This window comes from Desmodus rotundus, chromosome 1 (genome assembly GCF_022682495.2).
Source record: "Desmodus rotundus isolate HL8 chromosome 1, HLdesRot8A.1, whole genome shotgun sequence".
Lineage (NCBI taxonomy): Eukaryota > Metazoa > Chordata > Mammalia > Chiroptera > Phyllostomidae > Desmodus > Desmodus rotundus.
Genome location: NC_071387.1, coordinates 155,341,750 through 155,358,918, shown reverse-complemented (window position 1 = coordinate 155,358,918; position 17,169 = coordinate 155,341,750).

Here is a 17,169-nt window from a genome sequence, read left to right as displayed (position 1 = left end):
AAGAACAGTTTGGTTTTCTGTTATTCCTTTCTACTCCCAAGACAACCAGCACTTTCCAAACGACAGAAACGCCAGCAGCCTGGGTGGAGACAGCGAGGAACAGAGCTCCGGGTTGTCCAGTCACGAAAGTGCCGCAGGAAGAGAAAGACACTTTCACGTGCTAGTCTACTGCAGTTCGGAGCAATCACCTCCGTGAACTGGCCTACCCTGAGCACACTCACAGGGGGCTTTGTACTGTGGAAAGTTAAAGAATACCATTGTTTATTGAAATATATTTGGCATGTAGTGTTGTATAAATTGAAGGTTCAATTGAAAGTACATAACGTACAAACACACACACAAAGAGAGGGGAAAAAGAATATCATTCTTTATCTTTTTGCAGAATCAGAAACTAAAATAAAGATAATGCTTCAACTCTCTTCACCAAAATAAGATCCACTGTTTCTGTCTTGTCTAGAGTGCAGGATTACGAATTTATGATCAAACTGTATTCTTCGGATAGAAACTTAAATACACACTTAGACCAATCCAGATGAACTGTTTTACTGCCTCAACTAACCAGAAGCAATTTCTTTGACTTGTTGTCTTGTAAATCAAATCACAGTTTTATGAAATAATATTCATTTTCAGCCAGACCCTTTCGTTTTTCCTTTTTTATTGGTCTTTTCCTTTCATATCCTTCATAGCCTAGCTTTTATTCCTAGAGTCACTTTCTCTCTCCCTCACTTAAGGTGGTATTCTCCTGTCTGACAATAAGAAAAAGTGATTATTACTACTTTATCTAGCATATTCTGGCAGAATATTTGTGCTTCTATTTCTGCAGTAATTTAAATTATTTCTGCTGTAAGTGGAAAACAATGTTTGATCTTGGCCTTAGGGAACATTTATTAGGTGATAACAGTTCCATTAGGCATTTCTAAGTTCCAAAAAATATTTGGACCCTTTGTAATAGAGGTGAAATAGAACACATTTAAGTTTAAAGCAGGCCTATTATGTTTCCCTGTTTATTTCTGAGATCAGCCCAATGACTTGAGTGGTGTTTTTGTGAGCATAGGTAAACGCTAAAAAAAAGAGGAGTGTGCGTGTATATATGCACATACATGTTCATGAGTTTAAGGTAAAAAAAATAAAAATTCAGTGCAATCAGTTTAAAATAGACCTTTATCATTTTTAATTATAATAAATAACACTATTATGATTATTTATACTTTTTCCAAAATCACTACAATAAAACTCCACACTTATAAACTTACTTGGAAGAAGGCATGACAAGTTTTAGAAAAATCTAAATACAGACAAAGTATACTCTATACATTATTGACTAGAAGTAATTTTTTTCTCAAGCCACAGAAAGGAAATTTTTTAATTTTATGAAGCATTATGTCATGGTGTAATTTTTTTAAAAAGGTTATTTTTCTCTTTTGCAGAATGTAAATTTTTCTGTAAAGTGGAGGTTTTACACAAGATTTACTAGTTGTCAGTTCCATCTGCATTTTATGTACCAAGTTTTAAAAGTAACAAGCATGAATTATGGCATAGATTAAAAGTATTTAGCTAGAAACTAGCTAGTTCCTCCCCCAATTAAATAGATATATTAATTTCAAAATTGCTTTTAGATCATTTATTATTTATTAATCTATTAAAGTGGATAATATAAATATCTCAATTTAAAATAAATTCATTTTCTTTGTCAAATAATACAAAGCCCAGTAATCATTTTGTAAAATAATAACAATCCCCTTTTACCTAAATCTCTACATTTATAAAATTTATTTGACTGTGACAATATCACAACTCTAAGTAATATTTGCGCAGATCACGTTCCACGCTCATATTGTCCTCTGTACAAATCTGTAGATTGGGATTGTATACACATGAATGAGGGGAATTTGTTAATAACATAATAATATTAATACCTTTTTTAGTAGAACTCATGGTAGTTATAGCTCTCAATAGGGGATTTTTGGAAAGAAAACTCCCCTGTCAGAGCTACCCACATACATCTTTTAAATATGAAAATCCACTTTGCATTGATCATAGGCTTTATTAAGAAAACTATTGACGTCAATACTAAAAATATCCCAAAGAATTTCTGATTATTCCAGAAAATTCCTGAGCAATTATTTTTCTGGTGATTAAATCAATCATACACCATTACATAGCCCAGGTCAAGGTAGGCAGAGGAGAGGGACTATACTTTTCATGAGTGCCCACTATGGGCCCAGATTTCTTTTGGACACTTTACATATATTATTATATTTAGAATTCATAATAAGTCCATGATAAACAATTATAATCTCCTGATTACAGAGGAGGAACCTAAGGCTCAAGAAGGTAGGTAATCTGACAAGGGCCACACACCTAGTAAGAAATGGAGTAAAAATTTGTAATTTAGGTCCTTTGATTTGAATGTCTGTATTATTCCATTATGCTACATTCTTCCCAGAGAATGCAATTGCTGTTTCACTATGTTAGGGATTATTTTCAAGTGGATTATCTACAAGTACTTGGTCAGTTATTTTCCTCCTATGAAATTAAAATTTACAAAAGACGTATGGTTCAAATTCATCCATTGATATTCATCAGAAACTTGATGAAGTAAACTAAAAAAATTACTGAAGGAAACTTCATTAATGGGGCCCCAAAATATACAAGAAATGACTTACATTGGTAACTGGTAGCTTCAGTCATATTTAGAAAGGGTTGGATTGACCGTCAGCCTCAGAACCAGATGTTTCTATTCCCTGGTCTTCCCAACCTCTCTTTTTTCTTTATAATTTGGCATATGAGAGATGAAGCAGTCCCTTGATCTCTACCCATTTATCCAGGATTTGGGAAACTCTGAGTTAGAACTATAATTTGCTTTCTCCCTGTCAGCAAAAATGAAACCGTATAGATGTGAGAAATTTTCTCTCATATCTATACAGAGTCCCACTGCTTTGATCCTGCATCTTTCCCAAATCAGATTCCGGACATGTCTGTCATTCCAGCTTTATGTTTCTCAGAGGGCGCTGTGCTTTTTCTTGTCAAATATATAAAATCTTTTGGTATTTTTCCACTCATGTTTATTATTCTGCTTTGATTTGGCATTCACATTTTCTAAATTTTAACGTAAGACCTTTCTACCGTACTTCGTTCCTCATTTAAGATTTGCTGCAAAATTCTAATTAACAGATTGAACAACAAAAGAACCCACTGAACACCCACTAGGTTTTTTTTGAAGGGGGAAAACATTCTATAAAAAACACTGAGCACCGTAAGACACACACTGATGAACACCTACTGCTTAATGAAATACATCACCACCTAAATTCAGTTCCTTCTTCCCCATCTCATCGCCTCTTCCCCCTCACACACATAACAAACACACACACACCCTCAAAAGACCAGTTTTAATAGTGTACCAACCATTCTATACATTTTTAAGAGAGGGTTTGTAAAACTGGAAGTCTTCGTATATCACCCAGATGAGAGGGTAATTTCTCGGATGTCTGACTTCCATTTTGTTGTATCATCCGGATGGCTGTTCCGCTTGTGCCATCATAGCCTAAGGACCATTTAAAATATTATTCACTTCTATCTAGAAATGTGCTAAAATTTTTTACTGTAGACTTTTTTTTTTAAGAAACAGACTGGTTTTTTTTTTTTCAGCAAATTAAGTGGTAATAACTGGAGTTAAGCCAAAAGCATGTTAAAGAAAGATTTATGATTGTCTATGGATAACAGCAATGCTGAACAAAGTTTGTTTTTAAACATAAAATGTATAACAGGTAGTGTTCAGTCATTTTGCAACCTAACTCCCAGAAGCCACCGTTCTGGGCTGTACTTACTGTAGGTGTAAGGATGTATAGCACAGCTGTAAGAGTGAAGAAACACTTGTTTACTCATAATACTCAAGTTTCAGCGGGTAAAAAATGCTCAATGATTTTTACATAAGCAAGGTTTTACCCATAAAGAGGATAGAAATATCTTATCTTCTATTCAGTTAACAGGTTTTAGCAGTTTTCTGAATACTTATGAGTAGCTCAGAAATTCATATAAGTTCATGTAATTCACACAGCATCTGTTGTGAAAAAATAAAGTGATAATTTATATCCAATTAAAATATTTTTCATTAGATAAAGTGCTTTAATAAACTAACAAACTTATATAAGAATGTAGTATTCATTTAGTATAAAAACAAGACAATTTTCTATATGCAAAAAAGCAAAGATTGGTCAACCGGAAAGGAGTGAGAGTTAGTCTTTTATATGAAATTTTAAAACATTGACCACTTTTAAAATTGTGTGTCCTTAATGCCTTATCATTTATGTAAGTTATTTGAAAGCAAATCTTCTCGTCGGGTGTGACCTTATTAAACTGCTAAAAGTATGTATCTACCAACCTGCATGTAGATGCTATAGAAATGGAAATTTCCAATGCTTCTTATATACAACTGCTTTTCTGACTTTTAAGTGTTTTCCAATTATACTACAAGAGAATATATGCAACTCTGGCTTAAAAGGAAGTTAAAGGTTGTTTTTTATTAATTTCTTCTGATATAAGGATTTTTTACTTTTAAAAATAAACATATCTAATTTGGCAGGCAATTATGCAAATGTATTCTGTTAGGGCAGATTCCAATGGTAAAACATAAACTAAACTTAAGGAAAAAAAGGAGAGTCAAGTAAAGAGAAAGTTGGTCTTATTTTTTTCACTTTAAATATTTTTAGGCCTTTTTACCACTGTTGTTGGGTCACTTCTCCTAGCTGTACTAAGGAGCCTTTGTCTTGCCGGAGGAGGCAGCCATGTGCCCATGAATGCTTATTTAGTACAGTGAGGACAGATGGCCTGGAATTGCTGAAGAAGACCTTAAGATATATTTTTAAAAGGAAAGGGAAAGAAACAATAAGAAAGGAAATAAATTAGAGAAGAGGCAAATGTGTAGCCAGGAAAAGTATGCTCATGAGCACACACACACACACACCACGAGCACCCACACGTGCTACAAATAAAGACAAACTATAAAGTGGTAAGTAGGACCTGAAAGTTTTACAGATTTCTTTTTTTCTGTAGAAACTTTAATTTTCATTTTCTTGATCTGTTGCCTTTTTAGCAGAAACCTGACAATCACAGTCACTTCTGATGTGACCTTTGTCTGTCCTTTTTGATACATAACACGGCCTTGCTTCTCAGAGCATCCAAACGTGAAATATAAATTTCAATTCATAAAAGCTCAAGGGACTTCCTTAACTCATACCGAATTTCATTGAAAACCCTGACACCTTAACAGTCAATGTTTTAACACAATTTGTTTTAGAGTCTATGATAATTAATTTATCTTGTTTAGCATTTTATTTCATTTTCCCTGTTATTCTAAGAAAACCTACACACTGTTGCCCAGTCAAAATCTTATGAAGGAGTGTCTCGTGTGTCTGGGAAATGGGAGAGAAAGTGAGGGTCGAGAATGGGAGGGTGTGGGGGCAGCAGTGGGTATGATCGTATTTTCAAATAGAAAGATTTCGTGAGATGCTGTGCGATGATAAAAAGTGGCATTAGTGGATTTTTATCATGCACTTTCTTTCTTTCCAAGTTATCAAATTAACATTTTTCCATTTTCTTTAGATTTATTCTATTTCCAGCATGCTCTGACTATGCCAGGTAACAGAGGACTGTTGCCTCAATTGCCAGGTTTTCCATTTCTCATAAACCCTTATTGGATTCCAAATTTCTTCTTATTGCCTTCTGAGTTGTCATGGTTATCAAGTGACACCTTCTCTAAATTTTCTCTCATTTTAACTCTTTTCCATGCTTTGTATAAATAGGCTGCTGGAAAATCAAGTTTGGGTGCTATAAGAAGCAAGAGACACAAGAAAGAAATATTTTGTTAACCACAAATTGAAATTGGAATGATTTTATCCAAAAGCATTAACTGTCATTAAATACCTGCATTAAATACCTGCTTTATACAATGGTTCTCTGAACAAGCTCTAGGTAACTCTCAGCCTGCTAAGTGTGTGACTCTTGCATTGTGGTTAGAGCTCTTCTGCAACTCCCCCTCCACCCCGCACCCGCTGCTCCACCCTGCAACACACACACCCACAACCCACCACCACCACCAATGGAACAGGCAGCAAGGATGCTGGATCATTTTAAAATAAATATAAGGGATATTTTTTTGGACACAAGTGCCTTTAAAAATAGAAAGGCAAAAGGATTTGTAAACAGAGACTTTGAAAATGTACAATACTTTTGTCTTACAGAAACATCTGTTGCTCAGATGAAGCACTCAGGATTTAGAACACTGAGTGCTTCAGATTACTCCTCAGAAGGTGTGTTGGGTGGTGTCTCTCTGTGGACTTGGCCCCAGGGGAGGTCAGCCTGACACCCCGGCCTGTTAGCTCAGCAATTTCCCAGTGGTCAGCCCGTCTTGCCATAATCATATGCTGGCGCCCCAAGCCTGTTTCTTAACTGTCCTCTGTACCTTCTAATGAAAGCATCCCAAAATATCCCCAACCGCGCAAATTCTGGGGCAGCCATGACCTCAGACTGGACTGCTGAACACACTGCGTTTCCTCAGACAGAACGGCTGATACATATCTCCCCGCCTGATGACTGAAATGCACACTCTCTCTGCTAGTTTTTGTTACTTCATGGCTTGCGATTGCCTGTGTAAATTCTAGAATCTTTAACATGCAGCTGATTAGGAAGCTCTAACCCCGACACATAACACTGCAATTTCATGTGACTTGGAGCCTTCACCCTAGTGAAAAGAAAAATTGGGGAAAAAAGTGATTATAAAATAACTTTTTGTGCTTAAAGCAATAAATAGAAATAATAGTAACAAAAAGTGATGTGTGGAAATCAAAAGAGAGTTCTTTTGAAAGTTATTTTTAAAATGTAGTTTACCTCCTATACAAATAGAAAATGATAGTAGTGTTACTGCTTTTCCTAAGGGATCATCCCAATAGTAATTAATGTATGGAGGAGCTACTGTAAAGTAGCTGTGGGTACACATGTGCTATTGGATTTCACTAGAACTTTTCAGATACACTTTCAGAAGCTCTGAGAATAATAAAACGAAATGGGGAGATGTGCCATTTTTTATGAAAAGTTCAAATGGAATAGCAGGCAAATAAAAAAAAAGAAGTTGTATTTAAATTCAACAGGTGTGTTCCTCTGAGCACTTTATCTTGTCTGGCCTCTGTGTGATCAAATAAGGTAACTTAGCATCTTGTCCATTGTGGCTTAAACAGAAAAAAAACATACATATTTTAACAACTTGTTATGAAATAAGTGGGAAATAAAAGAGATAAAAATCAGAGTGATCCCTAGTGTTATTTTGCCATGTTCTATATATATGCATTTTGAAAGCTTTGAAGCTCCTTTAAAATATGGGGTGGGATAAAACTAGGTTTACAGTTGTTCATATGGAAAATAACACAAAAATTAATAAATAATAATACAAGAATAAACTGTTTCACGTACTCACAATGTAAACCTACTTTTGCCCTACCCTGTAATGTTCATAGATATACTGTACAACTTGATTCTTAAAAGTACCCTTTTGTACATTGATAATAACAGCTAGAATGAAAGTTTGAACTAGCCTCTTAATATTAAAGCTTTTAGTTTCTGCAGGAAAAAGTTTACTTAAAAAAAGGATAAGATAAAATATACTGACATGGTTTTGTTAAAAATACAAAGCATTATCATTTATACAATAGTGACTTTCTTTGTACAAGTATGCTTTGTAAATGTGATTGAATTAGACGGAAAGATATCTTTTATTATCTCAACTCTGGGAAGATTTATTATTTAAGCTACACTTACTCCTAAATATAGCAGGATTAAAACACATCAGGATGCTACAGAGCAAGTAACTAACAAGACACTAATACGGATTCCTCACATGCAGTTAAGTCCAGGTTGACAAAAATAATTCCTCTATTACCTTTTTTAAAATATAGTATTAAAGGCCCGAATTCTGATCTAGTGCTTCCAGATCTAATCCACTTCCTTATAAGAGTCATAAATACACAATCTGCACACGTCACTTTGCTGAGTAAGATTTCCCAAATGTATGCAAACATTTATATATAGTGTATAAGTATATATAGATTATACTAAATATGTTTATATATCATTGTATATGTCTTCATATGTATACGTATAATAACCACAGTCCACTGCCTACAACTTGAAAAAAAAAAAAACACAAATTCACTTTAACCTTGGAATCCTCTGGGGCTTTGGCTGCTGCCTTATTTTTCTTTCTCCACTAGGGAAGGGGAGGGAGTAGAGCAAAACTGCCAGAGTCACAGTGTTAAAAACAAGTGAAAGGCAATGTACCTTGCTAATTTTTCATATGCTTCTTTCTTTAACTGCAGAACTCTCTTTTTTCCTCTTTTTCTTTTCAGAATCACTTAATTTTTTTTTCCTTTTTTGCAGTCTATTTTTTCCCCCAGAAAGTAACCCCTTGTGTCCTACCTTAGGCTCCTCACTGAATGATCTCTTTTTCTAATTATAATTCTTCACCTTGGGAGGGATTCACACTGCTTCAGGATAAGAAACCCAGAAGAGCCTAAGGTCAAGTGTGCCCTAGAATCTGACTCTAGAAATTACAATCATGGAATAAGAGCAGGAGAGGGAAAGAAAAGGCAGAATGGGGAATTTGTAATGCTATTGAGGCTCATTCTGAGGTATAATTAACCGAACAGTATCCTATGTTACATCACTTTCTTAAAATCTCAGAGGACGTACTAAAGAATTTAGAAAGCTGATCTGAATCTACTTCCTCAAGCCCATGGGGTTAACGAATTAGTTGTATTATGGTCAAGCCTCCGAGTTTTATTTTCTAAGTATGTTCTGCTCTGAGGTTCAAAAACCAGTGCTGTTCACAAATCAGTAGAACACAAGAGTGCCAATGCCATATTACACATTAAAGATACTCAAATTTAAACATCTAAAGAAGAGGAAATAGACTTCATTTAAAAGCTGGCTTTTATTCCTGTTAAAAATGAGGTTCAATGAAGAAGCTAATCGAGGTCAGCAAAAATATTTCTAAGATAATTCTTGAAGTAAAAAGGACTTCTGTTTTGGGAGAAGTATGGGGACATTTGTGAAATACATACTCTTCAGGTAGAAGGATTATAGGTAGAAGAAGGAGAAGTATTAGCAGAGCTTCTAAAACAAATCTTCAGCTGGGCTTTTGTTTAACACATATGCAAATCTGTGCACTGCTTCATTTGAATATTTATTTACTGCATTTGTGAAGGAAATTGGGGGATTATAGCCTCTTCCCAGCTGTGTTTTAGTTAATGACTGGTCAGCCTATTAGCCTGCTCCACTAAACGGATTCTCTGCACAAGCAACACCATTTTTTACCCCGACTAGAAATTCTCCACATAAACAATAGTGGGCAAAAACAGCAAACCCGATTCAGAGTGAGCTGTGTACCAAAAATAAAAATATTCCCCTAGAATCATTAGAAATAAGCAAGAAAGTTACTTAATGATGGTGACTTTTATATTTTTATAATAAAGCAAACATTTGCTATCAAATATTGTGGGAGAAAGGGAGTTAGCTAATCAAAATTTCCCTTTACTGAGAACTAATTTGGGATGCTGTTTTCAGTGGCCTTTCGATTGCTTCCCCGGTAGTTGATCCCGGTTGTCCCCTATGAGTATAAACATACATCAATAAAAATGTGAATTACTTGTACAATTATTAGTATTTGACAGATTCACTGAAATGTAAATTTCACTATTTCCTCCTATCTTCTCACTATCAAATTTTTTTTTCAAAACCTGCAGCAGAAAGCATAAACAAAACCTCTTTAGCAACCCAGCCCAGTGTCCTGTCATCAGCCAAACCAACTTAGGTAGAGGGATCAGTGCTAGTTATAATATTAAGGACGTATCATGAAAATCTCATTCTTTTTTTTTAGCATTTTAAAAATGTTTTAATATCTTTACAATTTTTTTTCCTCTCTCTTTTTTATTGTTGTTCAAGTACAGTTGTCTCCATTTCCCCCCCACCATTCCTCCTGACCCCAGCCATCCCCGCTTCCCACCCTCTATCTTACCCTTCTTTGGCTTTGTCCACGTGTCCTTTATACCTGTTCTAAGGATTAATGGTGAGCAAAGCCTTAGGGCAAAATGCTCTGATATAATAACACATGTTTAAAATCTATTATTTATAGATTGTTCGTAAGAAAAGTAGCATCTATTTTCTGGTAAGTTTATATGTCTCAATCAATAGGAGAAAATTTATCTTATTCCCCAAAATGTCTACCTTCTTTATTTCCTTTTATATTTTATTTAACATAGATCCAGTCTTCTGGGTAAGGATATGCACTAATTCTAATACAATCAGAATCAACCCATGGAAATAAATGAGCCAAATTCTTACTATCAAAATTCTGTATTTTTCTCTTTGGATCTAAGAAAAGCCTAGACTTTGATTTGTTTTGTTAGTGAGGTGATCTTTATAAAATAAACATAAACTACTTATTTATCAAAAGTATTAATACTTAAGATAATTTACATGAACTACCTTTATGTGTTTGTTTATGTATGAAGTATATAAAGTATCGGTGGAAATAAATAGGTAACAGAGAATCTGATAGCTAGTTGAATATGAGGAACTGTTGCTGGAGAAAAATGCTCATTTTTCTCAGAAAAAATTGAGGATCATACATTAAACTAACAGCTCCAATATTTACAGGACAAAACAAATAATAAAGGAAGAATGCTGTCAGACCTCAAGATAAACAGAGAAGCAATAATTATGTCAATGAAAGGCTGTTACAAGAATCCTAAGAAACCTAATTTAGCTACTTCATTGCTAAGTTCAGCCCATGGTACTTGAAAACATTCAAAACAGCAAAAAGAAGCTTCTGGTATACCTTTTAATCCACACTTCTACATCAGAAGTGAATAGTGTGCACATCTCAATGGCATCATCTTCCCCCCTTCCTACATGAATTTCTAAACCATCTCATAAGCTCATCAGGCATATTTCTTGTTCATTCCTTCTGTGGGGCAGAGGCAGACAGATTGCTGGATCAGATAGTGCAATACGCTGTATACTGCATTTCAAATGTGCCTTTTTTTAAAGCAGCAGATTTATTGATTTTCTTAAGTAGAAAATATGCACCCGGACATTAGACAAACACAGACTAAACACAGACTGAGGAAAAGCTGATAATTTGATTAAACTGACTGAGCTTTTGTTGTCTGTGTTTGGGGAATTTCCAATAACGCACAAGTGCCAAGCGCCCCTCTTCTTCTGAATTTAACAAATGTAATCCCAAAGCACAATGAATTTTGCAATTATACTGTGTTTAGAGAATTCTTTTTCTTTAGAAAAAATTTGATATACCCACATATTCCTCAGAGAGGAAGGAGGGGGTGAAAATCTTTACTCAGAAAGGGTATTTATTGACTACACAAAAAACATTTGGTCTAAGCGACCATTATACATCCACTGTCTATCTACCGTCAAGATTAGTGAGATATAATTGATTAGATGCAATTTGCTCAATTTAGGGGACACATATTTAAGATTTGTAATGCTTCATAGTACACGTATCATTTCATATGTCTTGGGGAACAGTTTGATTGTCTCAAGGTTTCAAAAAGCTCAGGTAATTTAATTTACCCTTCCCGAGGTCTGCAATGAAATTGTGGTAGCAGGTGTGTGTGGGTGTAGAGCAACAGGGATGAGGGAATAATAGCTGAAAGCATGTGAGCATTACGAAGTTTCAGGAATTAGTTGACGAGACCTTGTAAATTTTTATTGTGAACACCTCTGAACTCTCCTTGTATCTTCTTTCTTTCTTATTTGTACCATGATATTGAGAATAAAATGTAATTCCCTAATATTCTGAGAAGACCAAGCTATAAAATATACATTCCTGGTTACTTAACCATAAAGACTTTCATTTTTATTATTTTCTACACCTATACTTACTAGGTTTTTAACATTCTTTTCTCACATTGCTCTGCACCTTCCATTAACTATTCTTTCACAATAATATGTTGTCCCTTTCCCACTGGCTCAATGTCTTATCATAATGATACTTCTAATCTTTGTCCACTCCAGTGTATATTGGGTGTTTTTACAGAACTCTTCAATTATTCCAGAAAATGTGGGATATGTTTCAGGCCTCTACACTTTTCCCACCAAATGTGGCTAGTGAGATGTCTGATTATAACTTCTCACAGATTTCTTGTGCTTATATTGGGTTGACCAAAAAGTTCATTCAGTTTTTCCCCTAAAATAGAAGACTCACTTTTCATTTTCACCAATAACTTTATTGATCTGGGTATTTTGAGCATGTCAGCTATCTCCTTTTATCGCCTTCTAGTGGGTAGAGGCCGGGGACGCTGCTAAACACCTTCCAATGCGTAAGACAGCCCCACAGCAAAGAATTATTTGGCCAAAATATCAAAAGTACCAAGAAACTTTGCAAACCACTTTTGACACATTTGGTCAGTCACAACACTTTCTCCATACATTGCACAAATCTTTTATTTTGCATTTCAGTCACATGGTTACCATTATTGAACTAATAAAGCACAATATGCAGAAAATTTCATGTTTTCTTCCATCTTTAATATTAAAATGACTGCACAAAAATTCACCAATTTTGATAAGTTTTTTTTAAATGCATGCTGATATGGCAGCTGTCACAGAAATATAGCAAAATTGTTTTGAAAAAAGTTAAAGACAATTAAGCACTATTAGAGCCATTGTATGGAAAAAAAAACAAGGAACTTTTTGGCCAACCCAATACTTGAAACTCTGGATTCTTATCCTTAGCCTATAATATATATAGAGAGAGAGATAATGAGAGAGATATATCTAGAATAAATAGATACAGATATATGGATACATATCTCCATATATTTAGTATATATTATATATAAATATTGAGGAGAATATATATATTTGTATTTATTTATTTATTTATTTCCCCTAAGCAAAGACGTGGACCCCAAACAGGGAGTCATTATGATGACTAGACATAATCATGTCCCAGGAAGTCATCAGTTTCTTGACAACTTTGATCATTGCTGGGACAGCTAAAGTATTAGCAAGATAATCTCCATTTTCTCATTAGTTATTTATTGAAATTAATTTCAATTACAGCTTCTAATATTATTTTTAAAATCTCCCCCGAGTCAGGGTATTTATGCACAAATTAAGGTAACACTGAAGTTTAAAATCACTTTGCCTTTTTTTTATTATTAAGGTATGAATTTATTTAATAATTCATCTCAGCTGGCCTAAGGATGTTTTAACAATCCACACAGGAGACATTTAAAGATGGCTAATTTAAATTTATTCTCTTTCTGATCTTCCTTTCTGCCTTTTCAAGTGTATGACAAATATAATTTCCACTACCTTTTTTCACCTTGCATGAATTTATTAGAGAAAATAACATATATGGAAAAACAAATTGCCAGATTTTATGATATTTTATAGTTGTGTGAAGCTTATCCCAATAATGTCCAACAAGAGTTCAAGTTTATTTCATCTTATTTCATCATTTATAATTTTACTATTTATAAATTATATATATTCTTTTGAGGTTCTAAGAAGTAAATCAAATGTAACCAAATTATGGTCCATTTTAATTTGACATAATTTTTTTTTTTGCTCTTTCAATCTGCTTTTTTAAAATGATCTGGGAGCATAAAAGTAGTTTTCATTAACAGTATTAAATATAACATTCAAGTGCTTAATATTAAGGTTATAATTTTCTTTAGAGAAAACTGAAACTTAATGACTAGAAGTCAGCAAACCTTGTGAGTCTACCTTGGGCAAGTTATTAACCTTTCTTAGTTTCTGTTTTCTCATCTGCAAAATCACAAAGTTAGATTCCAACTCAAGGATTTCAAGTCGTGTAAGGTCTATACATTTCTTCTCTTCGTGAATTTTTTTGGTAATGATGAGAATTTTTTTTTAAGATTTTATGTATTTATTTTTAGAGAAAGGGGAAGGTATGAAGAAAGAGAGGGAGAAGAACATTGATTCAAGAGAGAAACATTGATCGGTTGCCTGTTTTACACAGCCCAACCAGGGGAATGAACCCTCAACCCAGGCATGTGCCCTGCCCAGGAATTGAACTGGGGACCTTCACCTTTCAGAAATGCCCAACCAACTGAGCCACACTGGTCAGGGGAGATGAGAATCAGTGAACTCAATAATTAGGGCTTCACTACATTCTCAGACATGTGGTTATTGAATCAAACTCTTATGGGATCTACACTCCATGAAACCTAATTCAAATTAAGAAACTGTGCTGTGGGTGGTGTAGGTGTGTGCCCAGCAGCACACAGGAAGCTTTACCGGAAGGTATCAACTGAAAGGAAGCACACATGGAAATATCCTGTCACCCATGCTGAAACCTCCTGCAGCCAACCGAGGCCCTTCATGGGATCTCCCAAGCATGGCCACCCACAGCTGCCATCACACCATCCAGCTTCTCTTTTCAAAAATTACTAAATATAGACCTTTATGATGTGAGTTTTGCTGATGATGTATCTCCAAAATACCTTCAGATAAATGGCTTTTCTTAACATGGTTTTAATGCATTTTTAACCCAGAACTTTATACATAGATTTTCTTCACAGACCTTGACATTTCTTGGACTTTAGTGAAGTTAGGGAAAAGAAAGACATTGCAGTCTCTATTAAGGAAATTAGTTTTGATGATAACAATGTTATTTCCCATCTCTAAATGGAAAAACAGAATTTTGCCTTACATATAGTTTATCAAATTATTTTTAAAAGTAGCAGATATAAAGTCTTACTTTTAAAAGGTATTTTTCTATTAGAGCTTTCATTCCTCCTAATTCAGATATGTACCACCATGCAAACAAAATCGTAGTTACCCATTTTACATGCAAACAGGGAGGTTTTTAGAAAACAGAAGGATGCAGCTGCCCATAGCATGTCATTCAACCAACAAAGTGTGCTCAGAAAACCAAAGGCTGCTTCCTCTAACCATTAGCAGTGTCATAATGATTTTAAATAGTCAGTCACCTAAGAAACAACACCTTATAAGTGAAGACCAAAATTTGTCTTAAGAGTAATTTAATTATTTTATTTTATGTTTATTCAAAATAAATTATTAAGATTAATCTCCATTATTTGAGCAGATATTAACGGAGCCAGGCAATTTCTTTTGGCTGTGGAGAAGGAGGGAGATGTAAATAAGATCTGGTTCTGGACACACAGATATCCCCAATGTGTTAGAGAAGAAGAGGGCAGGGCACTAATCACTAGCACAAGGTTGAATGCAGTAAGGAATTGAAGTTTAAAAGTGTGTGTGTGTGTGTGTGTGTGTGTGTGTGTAAAGCTGTGAAAGTTTTGGTTGGTAAAAGCAGGGAAGATTTCAACTGAGGTTGATATCTGGATTACCCTTTGGTGGAAAAAACATTTCAACAAGTAGGAAAAGTGAGGAAGCCTTTTGACCACATGAAGGCAGACGAATCAACAAAGTGTGACTTAACCAAATTCATTTAAGAATGGTAAGTCTGATTTAACTGTAACAGTGCAGGGTGATTGAAGGAGACTTTTAGGTAGTGCATCATAAAAATTACATTCAACCAGATTTGTAGAAGGCCTTGAAAGCCAAGTTATAGCCCTAGGGTTTGCTTGATAGGCAGTGTAGACCATGGAAGAAGATAAAGATAAGAGAAAAGGAGTGGCTCACAACGATAAACTTGGAGATGGAGATGAGCAGGCAAAATGGGATAATCAGAAGGAAGTACATTATTCAGGGACAGAATAAGATAATGTGGGCAAAGTGAAATAAAAGTCTAAACAAAATAATGACAATAGAAATGAAATGCATGTGTTGGGTGCAAGAGAAATTCTAGGAGAAATCAGAGGTTGCATTGACCGTTAAATACCTGTGGGTGTGAATGTGGAAGAATGTAGGAAAACTGAGGAGATTTGAGTATGAACTGCTGGCAGAGAGATAAACTGCTAACACAAAACAAGGAGATAGGAAAGAACAAGAAATACGATGAAATTCAGCTATACACATACTATTTTAGGGGACATCCAAATAGCACCTGGGAAAGGAGGTCAGCTGCAGCAATGTGATTATGATACAGAGAAGTAGAGAGAGCCTGAGCTTTTATGTACTGGAAGAACAAGTTAAAAGTGTTAAATAAAATGAAATGGCAGATCATGAATCATCTAAGAAGTGTGTCAAAGAGAATTGTCTTTATTACTTAAGTGTTCTGTTGCCAATTGGAAACTATATGACTCACTCTTCCCTGCCCTGTCCCTCACAAGTCTTCCTTCCCCAGGCCCGATCCTCTCCCAGACTTGGGCTCCTGATAATGTCCTGAATCTTAAGGTCTGCCCCTTTAAGGAGTTACAATGTCAGAGTAAATGAGAAGAGTTGGATGTCATGTGCATAAAGGTAAAACTTTTGGAAGTGGATGGTATCATTAAACAGGGAATAGGGAGGAAAGGGGAGAAGACTTAGAAAAATGCCAAGATTTAGGTTTGTAGAAGCAAGAAAGAGTAGAGAGGTGATGGTGAGAGGCACTGGAGGATAATTTGCGGAGAGAGCGTCAGGAAATCTGAGTTTCCTGGAAAGTGGAAAAGATAAATGGTCAAGGAATCTAAAATGATTCCATGAAATTAATGCAGAGTTCTGAGAAAGAAAAAAAGAAAAGAAAGAAAGAAAGGAAGGAAGGAAGGAAGGAAGGAAGGAAGGAAGGAACGAACGAACGAAGGAACGAAGGAAGGAAAAAAACAGTGAAGTTATAATGAAAGGCTTAAGGCAAAGGCAAGATTTTCAGTTACTAAAAGAAAATTCAGTCTATATTGAGTAAGGCTGAGTAGGATAAGATGAGCACTGGGTAGGGAGTAAGAAGAATGGCAGATAAGATAAAGCTGGCTAAAGAAAGATTTTTTAAAAAAGAGACAAAAGGTCAGAATTTCTGTCAAACAGTAATTGTACACAACATTCAAATGGAGAAGTAGTCTGGGGACTTCTTAGGGAAAAAGGAAAATTTTGGTAAAATAAGGTATGCAGCTGATCAAGCTCAAAGTTGTAGCTGTAATATTAAAATGTCTTACAATATGGAATCTTGGTGAACAAAATTTACTGGTTCTGTTGAAAACCTTGCCATCAAATAGATGAAGTCAGGTATCA